We start from the raw sequence: 14,848 nt of genomic DNA, 5'->3' as shown, positions 1-14,848 counted from the left end.
ATTGAGCCAGAATGCCTTTAAAGGGGCTGGCCACGGTCATTTCCTGGATTTGCAGAGGGCCTGGATTTAAGGGGACACTCAATAGCCGAGTGGCCTTGTTCACCACAATATAGGCAAAGGCCATTGTTCCACAGATGCCCCTTTTCCTGATCTATGAGGTGCCTTCATGTTGCATCTGTCTGCATAGGATCTGGCTTTAGAACAGCCCATAGTGATGGCCAAAATAGAGCAGGGTTAGGCTATGGTTGCAGGTATATCCTCCTCTTTTCTTGGTGTCTCTGAGATAGACTGTCGATCTGGATGCACAATTTGATACAAGTTCAGAATAGTGGGTGGTTCTACCCACTAGTTGCCACGATTTCCCATTTTAGTTGCCCTTTTCTGAACCTTTTCTAGTGCTAGAATATCTTTTTTGAGGTGAGGAGACCACATCTGTACACAGTATTCGAGATGTAGGCATACCATGGATTTATATAAGGGCAATAATATATTCTCAGTCTTATTCTCTATCCCCTTTTTAATGATTCCTAACATCCTTTGCTTTTTTGACGCCTTGTGCACTGCGTGGACTTTCAGAGAAATGTCCACGATGATGAAGATCTTTTTCCTGACTCATTGTAGCTAAATTAGCCCATCATATGTATGGATAGTTGGGGTTATTTTTTTCAAATGTGCATTCTTTACATTTATCCACATTAATTTTCATTTGCCATATTTGTTGCTCAATCTCTTAGTTTTGTGAGATATTTCTGAAGTTCTTCACAATCTGGCCTTTGGTCTTACTATCTGAGTACTTTTGTATATCTGCAAACTTTGCCACTCACTGTTTACCCTTTATTTCCGATCATTATGAATAAATGAAATATGAATTGGTCCTAGAATGACCCTTGGGAACACCATAGTTACCCTTCTCCTTTTGAGAATTTTACATTAATTCTACCTTTGTTCCTGTTTTTAGCAGTTCTCAGATCATGGAAGGACTTCTTTTATCCATGAAGCTTAATTTAACGTAAGAGCTTTGGTGAGGGACCTGTCAAAGGCTTTTTGTGGGAAATCTAAGTACACTAATGTCACTGGATCCTGTCCAATGTTTGTTGACCCCTTCACAGCACTTAATAGTTAGTAAGACAGACATTGATATTTCATTTTTTTTTTTTTTTTTAATGAAAGCATGTTTGAACTATTGCTCAAAGTGTTATGTTTTTTATGGTCTGACAATTTTATTCTATCATTGTTTTCGATAGTTTGCCGGTACCGATGTTAGACTTACTGGTCTGTAAATGGATCACCTCTAGAGCCCTTTTTAAATATTGGCGTTACATTAGCTAACTTTCAGTCATTGGGTACCGAAGCCGATTTAAAGGACAGGTTACAAACCTTAGTTAATAGTTCCACAACTTCACATTTGAGTTCTTTCAGAACTCTTGGGTGAATGCCATCTGGCCCCAGTGACTTGTTAAGGTAGTGATATTGAGCAGACTGAAGCGGCTGCTTTCATTAGGAGCTGACAGACCTGCCTTGAGGTCACCTGTAGACCCTTTCTTGTAGGTTGGCTTACAGACTTGCAGGTAATTACTTCAAAAGACTCATCAGGCTCAGAGACGACTTATCACATGGCAATGCTGATGCCTTTGCCAAGCCTCAGAGCACATCCAGTGTGAATTAAATATTTCCAGAAGTCTTAGTGGAGTCAGACTGAGATAATACAAAGTGCTAGACCTTCTTTCCTTTTCATGTGAGCCACATTCTTCTTTAGATAGGGCTTTGATAGATATCTCTGGCATCTCATTAAATGGGTCCTTTATTAGTCTCTGCTTACTCTTTTCAAGTCTTAAAACACAAGTACACTTTCACAATTACATAAGGTTTACAATATTGCAGCTCAACTCTCATTTCACTTCACTTGGTTCTTATATTTCATTGACTGACTGCTGATGCCTCACCCCTTATATACCGTGAGGGCATAACTGCCAACATTCTAGGAAGTTCGAGGAAAATGTCATTCTCAGAAAGTCTGGAAGGTTTCATGAGAGTCTACAAAGGTTCAAAATATTCTAGAAGGTTAGTGAAAAATGATTGCACATACAGAATACTGGAAACATTTTACTTCAAACATTCTATTTTCCCTTTTGTCGCTAACAACAAAAAACAGCACCCAAGCTCCGTGCCCCCAAGCCCGGTACTCCAGGTGGTCAGCTGGGTTGCCTGCCCCTAAATCTGTCCCTGCCCATCAACATTTGTTGCTATATGTTATTATAACATTTTATTAACTGTAAACGATGAGGTCAAGTTCAACTCCCAGTTGGAGTAAATGTGTAGGTCCAATCATCACAAATCCTGTCTGCACAGGTGGAGGTCAACTTAAAAGCAAATAACACATACAATGTCTATTTAAGTATCAGAAATAGGGTTTGTCTAAAGCCATTGACTGTGGTTTCTACAGACCAAAGCTAAGACTAAATTAACTCTCATTTACTTTTGAGCCAACAACACAATAACCACCGAACAGTGTATAGACAGACATTCATAATTAATACAGCTTCTTCTCACTCTTCTCTTTCATATTCTTCATGTATAACTCTCCTATTTCCCTTCCCTCATCCCAATTATTTGTTTCTTCTTGTTAGAGATATTTGCAGTTTGGACCACATCTTTTATTTATCTGTTAAGCAACCTAGCATATTTATGATTCTATATAAGTATCCTGTCTAACACATACTTTTTAATGGGTGAGTGACTGACTGAGTGACATAATTAATTTCTATGCCTCCACTGTGCTAAAGTCTTGAAATAGGTCATATGTCTTGATTGTTGTCCACTGAGAACAGGAAAAAAATAATTTAACGTTTGACCTTACAACTAAAGGTCACCAAAAGGTCATCATCATCTGATTTTAACCTCTCAAGCGTCCATTTGGCTACAGTTTTGAAGTTTGGTACACTCATTCATTATGTGTCAATAACTATAGAGGGAAAAATAAATTTCACATTTAAGAAAGCTTTCTAACTATAAGGATAGTTAAGCACTGGAACAACTTATTTAGGGAGACTGAAATCCCTGTCATTGGAAGTTTCTAAGAACAATTTACACAAATACCTGTTAGCGATGGTCTAGGTATACTTAATCATTATTCAGTAAGGGGTAATGGCCTAGATGAATCATTTTAGGTATTGAGGCCAAGGTTTTCAAAAATACTTACATCCATAATTAAACACCTTTCAAAAGTGCTGAGCCTGTTGGCCATGTAAATTTAGAAGCCTCCTCTTAAGTTTGTTTGTTTAAATCTTGACTTTTGGTCAGCACAAGGTAAGATTATCTGAGAATCACCCATGCTATGGATTGATTTTTAATCAAGAAAATTGTCAAATGTAAGAAAGTGCAGCTCAGTACAGTCACTGAGACTTAACAGTCATGTCTACCAAAAGCTGTCAGTTATATCAGTTAATAATAAAATAAAATTAAAAAAATAATTACAAGGATAGGTCTGTTTGCACTTGTTAAGACATCAGCTTGACTAGAACATGCTTATTTTATTGGTGACTAGGTTGGCTAACAGTTCCATGGGACTATGCCAAGAAATGGGACGTGATCTCAAATAGCCACACACATGCTTTAATATGTCCGAGACCTTTATCATTCACAAGTATTTTACCACATTCAGTATTTGCAGTATGCTCAGTTCAATTCAGTAGTCATTTTACTGTCATTGGATTTGCATAATATTCACACTCCATGCTTTTAAGTCCAGAGAAGAGGTTTCAGCTCAGAATTTTGACAAACTATTAGCCCTGTTTGCAATCACATTGAAGTGAGCGCATGGCATCACTTGGCTATTTCTCCCATACAGGGTAAGAGTGAACTTTTAACTTCTTGACTCAGTCACAGGGAACTTCAGCTGGGGACAAAGACTTTAAACAAAATATATTTTGTCAAAGAAGGGTGTTTCAACTCCTCAATTCTGGCTACAGCCAAATAATCATTGTGTCTTCCTTTCTTTGTTGAAGCTGTCTGGATCCTTATGGGTTATATTTGCATTCTATAGTTTCACTATCCAGTGGGATATAGAACTAAGGCATTCTGCCTGAGACTGTCAATAGAGAATTAACTAACTTCCTGAAAAGAAAGAACATGCTAGACGCAAATGAAGTTTTGTGATTTACTGCCAGAGATGTCAGCTCCATATCAATAACTCCTGCTGAATACATAGGTATGACTTCTCTTTTTTATTATTTCTATTTCAAAATAGCATTCAGAGACTCTGAGCAATTTTTTCCTGGGAGATTACTTCACTACTCAGATGAATGAAATCACTTGGACCTCAGTCTCCTGTCTTGTAAATATACTCAAGTGATATAAAAAGGCATTCAGTGCCTAGGTCTTATTGCTCAGTTAGAAAGGGAGCAAAAAAATCTCATATATGGGTATCATAGATATAGGATTACATATACATAATACATAGCAAAGGATGTTTCTGCATTCCCCCATATGCTTTCTCTGCAGGAGGACGCAAAGAAAAAACTAATTTTCTAGGTAATCTACACTAAAATATAATTAAATTATTAAATGGATGCAACTGAGCCCTTTATAAAATGGGTTTTCTATGGAAAATTGTGCCTTTCACTATTGGAGAAATTAAAGAATAGTGTCATTGGACAAATAACATAGTGAATGGCAGTGAAAACAAGGTCGGATCAGAGGCTAAAGTAGGGAAAGAACAAGTTAAAAATTAAATGTCTTCAAGTCACCAGGACTGATGAAATACATCCTCGAATACTCAAAGAGCTGACTAAGGAGATATCTGAACCATTAGCGATTATCCTTGAAAAAAGTCATGGAAGATGTGAGAGATTCCAGATGATTGAAAAAGAGTCCAATATAGTGTTAATCTATAAAAAGGTAAATAAGGACAAGTTGGGGAATTACAGACTAGTCATCTTAACTTCAGTACCCAGAAGGATAATGGAGAAAATGATTAATCAGTTTGCAAACACCTAGAAGCCAATAAGGTGATCAACAACAGTCAGGATAGATTTGTCAAGAACAAATCATGTCAAACCAACTAATAGCTTTCTTTGACAGGGTAACAAGCCTTGTGACTGGGGGGAAGTGGTAGATGTGGTACATCTTGACTGAAATAAGGCTTTTGATACTGTCTCATACAACCTTCTCATAAACAAACTAGGGCACTACAACCTACATCAGGGATTGGCAACCTTCGGCCCGCGGTCCGCCAGGATAAGCTCCCTGGTGGGCTGGGCCGGTTTGTTTACCTGCCATGTTGGCAGGTTCAGCCGATCGCGGCTCCTACTGGCTGTGGTTCGCTGTTCCAGGCCAATGGGGGCTGCAGGAAGTGGCGCAGGCTGAGGGATGCGCTGGCCATGGCTTCTTGCAGCCCCCATTGGGCTAGAATGGCAAAATGCAGTCAGTGGGAGCTGCTATCAGCCGAATCTGCGGATGTGGCCAGTAAACAAACCGGCCCAGCCTGCCAGGGGGCTTACCCTGGCAGGCAATGTGCAAAATATTGATGATTTCTGACCTAGGTGGAACTACTATAAACGTGGGTGCATACCTGGTAGTTATCAGTTGTTCACAGTCAAGATAGAAGGGCATTTCAAATGGGGTCTCACAGGAATCGGTTTTGGGTCCAGTACTGTTCAATATCTTCATAAATGATTTAGATAATGGCATGGAGAATACACTTAAAGTTTGCAGATGATATCAAGTTGAGAGGGTTGCAAGTGCATTGGAAGATAAGATTAAAATTCAAAATGATCTGGGCAAACTAGAGAAATAATCTAAAGTAAATAGGATGAAATTCAATAAGGACAAATGCAAAGTACTCCACTTAGAAAAAAAGAATCAGTTTTATACATACAGAATGTGAGGAGACTGTCTAGGAAGGAGTACTGCAGAAAGAGATCTGGGGGTCATAGTGGATCACAAGCTAAATAGGAGTCAAGAGTGTAACACTGTTGCAAAAAAAAAAAAAAAAAAAAAAAAAAAAAAGCAAAATCATTCCGGTATGTATTAGCAGGAGTGTTATAAGCAAGACACAAGAAGTATTCTTCCATTTTACTCTGCGCTGATTAGTCCTCAACTGGAGTATTTTGTCCAGTTCTGGGCACCACATTTCAGGAACGAGGATGACAAATTGGAGAAAGTCCAGAGGAGAACAAAAAAAAATGATTAAAGGTCTAGAAAACATGACCTATGATGGAAGATTGGGAAAAAAAAGGGGGGGTTGATTAGTCTGGAGAAGAGAAGACTGAGAGGCAATATGAGAACAATTTTGAAAGGTTGTTACAAGGAAGAAGGAGAAAATGTTTTCCTTAACCCTTGAGGATAGGACAAGAAGCAATGGGCTTAAATTGCAGCAACAGCAGTTTAGTTTGGACATTACAAAAAACTTCTTAAGTGTCAGGGTAGTTGAGCACTGGAATAAACTTGCCTAGGGAGGCTGTGGAATCTCCATCACTGGAGATTTTTAAGAACAGATTAGACAAAGACTGGTCGGGGTGGTCTAGGTAATACTTAGTCCTGCTATGAGTGCAGGGGATTGAACTAGATGACCTCTCAAAGTCCCTTCCCATCCTACAATTCCATAATCCTATGATTAAAGGAGGGAGAGACATGGAATAATGTGAGAAATGGATGCACTGGAGCTGCAAGTCAATATGGAAACAAGCAATTATGACAAGGTAGTATTGAAGGGTTAAAGAGAAAAGCAATCCTCAAGATTACTCCCTTGAAAATCCACTCCAAAATTCACTACTGCAGAAAAGAAGAGGAAACCCAGGAACAGGAGTGAAAATTCCACTCTTTGGAAATCTAGAGCAGGGTTGTACTTAGAGACTAATGGAAAGATTACTGCCTAAACTCCAGACTATGCATCACCTGAATGGTATACAAGGAACTCAAAAATATCGTGAGGGATCAGGGCAAGTCTCTCTGCAAAGGCACAAGCCTGTAAGTAGCCCTATGAAGGCCCCCTTTCAAGCCCTGCAGGGAGATTTTGAGATGGATCTGGGGATTGTCCTATTGATACCATGGTGAAGGTCAGATCTCTAGTGGCTTCCAGAAGAAAACATTTCTTACTAGTTTTTATGGTCAAGTTTCTGAATTTTTGAGGTCAATGGCCATCGTTTTGCCATTAACTTAAATGGAAGCGGGATTGTGTCCCACAGGAGGAAGGAAAAAAACACAACAAAACAAATACAAGCCAATTTTCACTGCTTTGTTTATTTGGAAAAACTGTTTGGAGGAAGTAGATACAAACCAGTCTGAAGAGAAAGTGCACACTCTAGTCTGATCTAGTGTCAAATCTTCCCTACTATTCAAGTCGATGAGACTATCATTGAATTCAATGGAACCCAGATTCAGCCATTGAAGAAAATAAACATAAGCAAAAAATGTGGGGTCTCCTGTCTTATATTTTGAGTTTGGCGCTAAGAGCACTGAACCCCATGCATGGTAATCCTTAGAACTGAACCAAAACTTTCTGAGGTCAAAGGAAGTTCAGATAACATTTTTTTTTCTGTATACCTTTGCACCTCAATGTTTAGTTCAAGACCAGAAACATAAATACTGCAAGAAATGATACTGTCATTTTGTTAGACTTTGTGGTCTCATCAAAGAACTGAGGAAGAAATGTATTATTTGAAAGTAATTAGCGTCACCCCAATATTTGAGACGTGAACTATAATTAGTATATAGAGTGCCAGACTGAGAATAGGAATTTCTGTATGTGATTTAGAATACATCCAATATTGCCATAACGTTAATTACTCTGACCTTATAAAGCAACGTTTTAAAGGCAAACACTCTGTATATCACAATATCTATATGAAACGTGGTTAGTAATAACCAAATGGCATCTTCAACTCAGTCCTTGCTTCTGTCAATTTATGTAAAATACATTTTAAATTTGCATATATTTTTAAAATAAGGGTTGGGTTTTTTTGTATTATTCAGTTATACACCCTTCCACTACTCAGGACAATTACAGAGGTGACTGGGAATTAAAAGTAGCTATTCTAAATATTAATAACCTTCAAAAAATGCAGGCAGTATACAATTACAAGTATGAACAATTATGAAACGTGATAGCACTTGGATTATAGTCAATTTTATTAGCGTGAACCATCTGTAATTAGAAACTAATTAATTAGAACCCTGCCATGAGTCCAGTAGTGCCACTGTGGTGCAAGTTTGTTGATATTTTCACCCTTAACCCCACTTTCCAGGGGGTTAAAATAATGTAATTTGAAATGACTGAATTGAAATTAAACTTTTCACCAGGTGCATGGATTACTAGTTGTTCTCTTTAGAAAGACGTTTAAAAAAATTAACTAAAAAACAAAAAAACCCAGGCCATACTTTATTGAGAAACACAATAGAATGTAAAATGTCAGGTGTCAGATATTCTTTAGTGTAGCTCCAGAACAAAAGCAATTGATATGTGAAAAATAGTTCTTCAGGGAATAATAAATAAAAATAAAACCTTACACTTAGATAGTACACTTTATATGAGGCTCCCAAAATATTTTAGAAAGATAGTTAAGTATTATCTCTGTTTTAGAAATCATAGAGTAATAGAAGATAAGGGTTGGAAGAGACATCAGGAGGTCATCTAGTCCCAACCTCTGCTCAAAGCAGGACCAACACCAACTAAATCATCCTACCCAGGACTTTGTCAAGCCGGGCCTTAAAAACCTCAAAGGAAGGAGATTCCACCACCTCTCTAGGTAACCCATTCCACTGCTTCACCACTCTCCTAATAAAATAGTTTTTCCTAATATCCAATCTAGACCTCCTGAATTGCAACTTGAGACCACTGCTTCTTGTTCTGTCATCTGCCACCACTGAGAACCGTAGATCCATCCTCTTTGGAGCCACCCTTCAGGTAATTGAAGGTAGCTTTTAACTCCTCCCTCACTCTTCTCTTCTGCAGACTAAATAACCCCAGTTCCCTCAGCCTCTCCTCTTAAGTCGTATGCCCCTGCCCCCTAATCATTTTTGTTGTGCTGTGCTGGACTCTCTCCAATTTATCCATATCTTTTCTGAAGTGGGGGCCCAAACCTGGACACAATATTACAGATGTGGCCTCATCAGTACCGAATAGAAGAGAATCATCACTTCCGTCGATCTGCTGGAAATGCTCCTACAAATGCAGCCCAATATACCTTTAGCCTTCTTGGCAACAAGAGCACACTGTTGACTCATAGCCAGCTTCTCGTCCATTGTAATCCCCAGGTCCTTTTCTGCAGAACTACCGCTTAACCAGTCGGTCCGCAGGCTGTAGCACTATATGAGATTCTTTCATCCTAAGTGCAGGACTCTGCACTTGTCCTTGCTGAACCTCATCAGATTTCTTTTGCTCCAATCCTTCAATTTGTCTAGATCACTCTGGACTCTATCCCTGCCCTCTGGAATATCTACCTTTCCCCCCAGCATAGTGTTATCCGCAAACTTGATGAGGGTGCATTCCGTCCCATCATCCAAATCATTAATGAAGATGTTGAACAAAACCAGTCCCAGGAAAAACCCTTGGGGCACTCCGCTTGATACCAGCTCCCAACTAGACATCAAGCCATTGATCACTACCCATTGAGCCCGATGATCTAGCCAGCTTTCTATTCACCTTATAATCCATTCATCCAATCCATACTTTTTTAACTTGCAGGCAAGAATACTGTGGGAGACCATGTCAAAAGCTTTGCTAAAATCAAAATATTTCATGTCCACTGCTTTCTCCATATTCACAGAGCCTTATCTCCATAACTCATCATAGAAGGCAATCAGGTTGATCAGGTATGATTTAGCCTTGATGAATCCATGTTGACTGTTCCTGGTCACCTTCCTCTCCTCCAAGTGCTTCAAAATGGATTCCTTGACAACCTGCTGCATGATTTTTCCAGAGACTGAGGTGAGGCTGACTGGTCTGTAATTCCCTGGATTCTCTTTCTTCCCTTTTTTAAAGGTGGGCACTATCTTTTCTTTTTTTCCAATTGTCTGGGACCTCCCCCAGTTGCCACAAGTTTTCAAAGATAATGGCTAATGGCTCTGCAATCACATCAGCCAACTCCCTCAGCACCCTTGGACGCATTGCATCAGGCCCGATGGATTTGTGCATGTCCAGCTTTTCTAAATATTCCTTAATCTGTTCTTTCACCACTGAGGGCTGCTCACCTCCTCCCCATACTGTGCTGCCCAGTGCAGCAGTCTGGGAGATGATCTTGTTGGTGAAGAAATGGGGAAATATAATGCAGTATTCCTTAAAGGTTATTTATTAGTTGCATTTACTATTTACAAATAAATGGATTACACTTTAAAAGTATTTATTGCATCTGAAGAGGTTTTGTACTTTCCATGGTGTTTTTTTTTCCCAATAAGAATTCTGGGCGTGCTGTACATTGTAATATGCTTACTATGTAAGACTTTAAGTAGTAATATTGGCACTATTTCAGAGAATATTTAAACATGTGCATAAATTGAAACCTATCTCTATTCAGTAAAGTGCTTAAGAATTAGCTTTAACCCTATTTACTTCAGTGGGACGTAGCCAATACATAAGAATACATTTAAGTTCTTTACTAAATAGGGCTACATTAAAGTGAATTTAGCACATGCTTAAGTACTTTGCTGAAATCAGGGCCAGGTGAGGAATAGATCTTAGCAGCAGATTTACATTTGATGATGCCAAAATTACCAGAGTTTGGTCAAAAAATGGTAGAAACCTCAGGAGTTTAACTGAGTTAGAGATTTATGCATTTATGAATGATGTAAATCATAATAAAAGTATTAAGAGAAGTGTCACAGGAGTGGCTGTCTGTGACACTGAAATCGAAAATAGACATGGAACTGGAAAAATCCTAACTCCAACCAAAACTGTAGCTGGAATATTGTGTAGGAAATACCATGTTTTAAAAATTAAATTTAAGAAAAATGAAAAAGTACTTCTTAAAAACAATTTTATTTAAGAGGTCTGAATCTAAATAAGAAAATTCTACACTCAGGTTACCACTCAATCCTTATCTCATTTGGTTTATGTGATATAGTTTATGTAATATGGAACAGACACTACAGGATATGGCTAATAAAATCCTGAGGTTGGCCCATATCAGCCGACTTGAGTTTGTGGACCTCTCCCTGAGAGGCTATAAAATCACAATGTAGATGTACGGACTTGGACAGAAGCCTGGGCTCTGGAACCCTGGGATGGGGGAGAGTCCCAGAGCTCTGGTTCTGGCCCAAGCCCAAGCATCTACACTACAGTTCTATAGCCCCATATCCAAGAGTCTGAGTCATCTGGTTGTGTATGTTTTATTGCAATCTGACATTCCCTGTGTTCTACACAAGCATATAGTCTTTGGAGGCTTTTGCAGGCTTCGCAGACAAAAGGGGATGAGTTAACTTCCTTTTCTTGTGAGTGAAAGTTATTTCAGGTTTTGCCTGCATAGGGACTATAAGATGGAGCTCACAAGGTATCTTATTTCCTCAGTTGCTACATGTAAGAGGGGGGAGTCGGCTTCGCATCATTCTAGCATGTAGTAGTTTAATTAACCCTTAACACATTATTATTTTCTTCTGGAATAACAAAAAAAAACATAGTATTTTGAAATTATATGGTCTTTGAATATAACACACAGTCCACTGAAGTCTATGGAAAGACTTCCATTGTGTCAATGGGCTTTATATTAGGCCATTTACTTCTAGTAATGTTTGACTAACATAACAACAAAAAGTACAAAATTTACCATACCTCAAAATAACTTTGTTGCCCTTTGTCCTGTCATCTGACCAGTCCAAGCCATTTGCAGTTAGCAATCATAGCACATCAAGCAATCTCGTTATCAAGCTCCCACAAGCTGTTTGTGTCTCAGCCCAATGAGGATGCAGACCTTTTGGGTCCTGGGGGTCCTTCTCCTCTCTAGAGCCTCCAAAATAATAATAGAGCTACATTTTAACATTCTATCCCACTATCAAATGAGAATGGAAAACATGCGTTATCCCATCCCATCACCAAATTTCTTGCTTGAATAAAATGAAATGGAATTAAAAACACAGAATTTTATTTTTCTGTATTGTTTCATTAACAAAAATAACACTAATGTCAGCATTGCAGTAGTAAAAGTGGTGTGTATGAGAAAGAAAGACATGAATCATTCTCATTTTCCACATATATGTATAATGAGAAGGCTGATATTCATAGACATAAGTGGGACATTTCTTTAATGAATGGTTTTAATATGTTATTTTCTCTTATGAAATCTATTCTTATCTCTGAGTAACTGTTCAGTCCTTTGAAACAACTGGGCACAGACAGCAGCACGTGGGATAAAATAAAATATTAGATAAAGCACTTGCTGTTAAATGCTTGGTTTGGGAATTCCTCTTACTTTGCTGTCCTGCTTGTTCAGAGCATTTTGACAGTAACTTTTAACCAATTTAACAATTGCTTTGTCATTAAATCTTACTTTGGTGCTCATCATTTGGGCCAATTTAATAAGAACCTTGTTCCAAATTGAGGTACAGAACAGGTGTAACAATACAATCAATCCCAAACTTATACAAGGAAAAAATACAGTCACACAAGGAAAACCAAAATGAATTATTCCACCTTTTGTTTATTTGAGACTATTGAACCCTTATTGCATGGCTGTGAAGTATTTTCTTTTTTGGCAGTGGTAGATGATTTCAGATTCTTATGAGATTGATGCTTCCTAATTTTATGGGGAGAGTAAATGATAGACTGGCTTTGTAAATGAAATCCCATGCTGCTACTTTCTACAGTTCAGAATCATCATGTTAGATTAAACAGCATTGTGTTGTTGCCTTTTATTAATTATGATGCTGCCTGCAGCTTCTATGATTGTTTTGTTCCAAGGGTACTGTTATGTGGAAGAACAGCTTCTTTCAAAAAAAAGCCCATCATTCTGAAAGCAGCTCATTAACTTCAGCCTTTCTCTCAGTTTGCTATGACAGACTTCCCTAACTAACTTTAGATGTGAGGTAATAAAGTTTTATCACTTTTCACAGCAATTCGAGACAGTTCATCATGCACTCTACTTGCAGACAGCATTCTGAATAGGAGTGAACACATAAGCAACCCTTTGCATACTAGATGCCCACAAAACTCAAACCATAATGAGGAAACTAACTTCCATCAAGAGTCACAAATTCTGACATTATATGCAGATTACTTTTTTGAGTGTTCCTGGATTGGAAGGTCAGAAATCCCATCTCCTAGCCTAACCATTCCTCTCTGCAAATCTCTTCTTTAGAATTGGGATTCTTCACATCTCGTGCTGATGAAATCTCTGCAGGAGGTTTTATATGAAATAGTCCAGTAGACGTAATGATGCATTCATGTAGCTTCAGCAATAGATACTCTTCCCAAGGGTATAGAGTAGCAGAGGTTAATGTGTAATTAGCTGTGAATGTAGCAGCATTTACTGTGTGAGACCAAAACACTCCTCCACTCTTATTCATTTAGAATAGTCCATTACTACAGAAAGCCCATGGCAGAGGACTAGATTGTACCTGTTGTTAATTAAGTATCCCAACATGGATGTCTTAGGTTTCCCAAGATCCTTTGTCCAGGCATGAGGACATTGAGCAGTGGTTGTGTTTCTGGCATTCCTCCATCCCTGAAGAAGGGGGTAAGGATGGGGCAGGGAAGGTCAAGGAGTGGACAGAACCCTGACTTCACCACAATAAGTCAGCCAGCAGAGACAGCCAGTGCAAGATGGGGAATACTCCACTCCTGGGAAAGGTCTGTGGCCAATCATTCCCCTTATAGCAAGTAGTGGAGAAATTTGGGAAGAACTGTGGCTTTCTAATTTCTCAAGAGCATTACTTTGACAAATTTAGCACTTGTAATTTGATTTTGCTTCAGATATTTTCCCAAGGCTCTAAATCTGGTGCAGAAAAGAATCCAGAGAGTTTGGATTATTTTTGTAAATAACACATGGTGCAAATATTCCTTCCCTACCAAATTGGCATCACTACAAAATGCTGCTAGGTTTCCAAGTTATACGACAACTTTCTGGTGGTTGGAAATAGAGATCCTTACCCTCTAGGAATATAAAATATTCATTACTAATCAGGATAAGGGAAAGCCGTTATACTGAGTTTACAATGCATAGTGTAACTTGCTCAGGGTGCTAGTGTGTATGCCAGGAGGACAAAATGTATGATATAGTATTTTCAAATTGTTTGTGATCCCATTTAGTCTGGAATAGATCTGCATGCCCTATGCCTGTGTGAAATCCCTTTTTTATTTTCAATCTGTTCCTTTTAACAAAATGTGTACTCAGTAGGAAAACTAGCTTGATCATTCCTTACATGATCCTAATTTGAATAGATAGGAAACATCCCTTTGTAAGTCTTTTGAAGTGTGTTGGGTTTTTTCCCTCTTCATTAGTAGAATATTGTCAAACACTATAATTTTGCACCACATTATCTCCCTGGCCTTTTATCCTCTCTTCTCTTTGTTTAAAGATGTTTCTCCACGCTCTGAAACCAAAAATCATAAATAAAGATGTATCCGTAGGAAAACATTTTCTTTTGAACAAGTATATACAGCTGTCATATAATATATCAAAACTAAAATGTCTTGCAAGCATTATAGCACAACCACCATTCTCTCTATTACCAGGGTATACCTTGATTCTATATCTTTTCTAAATGAAGTTACTGCATTCAGGTTCATCTGCATGCTCTGTTGCTATGCATTATCTATCCCTCACTGTTACAGGGAAAAAAAAAACAACCTTGAAAATGTGAACTGTAAAAACATTCAAAAGCCAGAAGCTAAATAAAAAGAATCCTATATTTATTTTTAAAA

Source organism: Chelonoidis abingdonii, chromosome 6 (genome assembly GCF_003597395.2).
Source record: "Chelonoidis abingdonii isolate Lonesome George chromosome 6, CheloAbing_2.0, whole genome shotgun sequence".
NCBI lineage: Eukaryota > Metazoa > Chordata > Testudines > Testudinidae > Chelonoidis > Chelonoidis abingdonii.
This window is presented reverse-complemented; position numbering follows the sequence as displayed.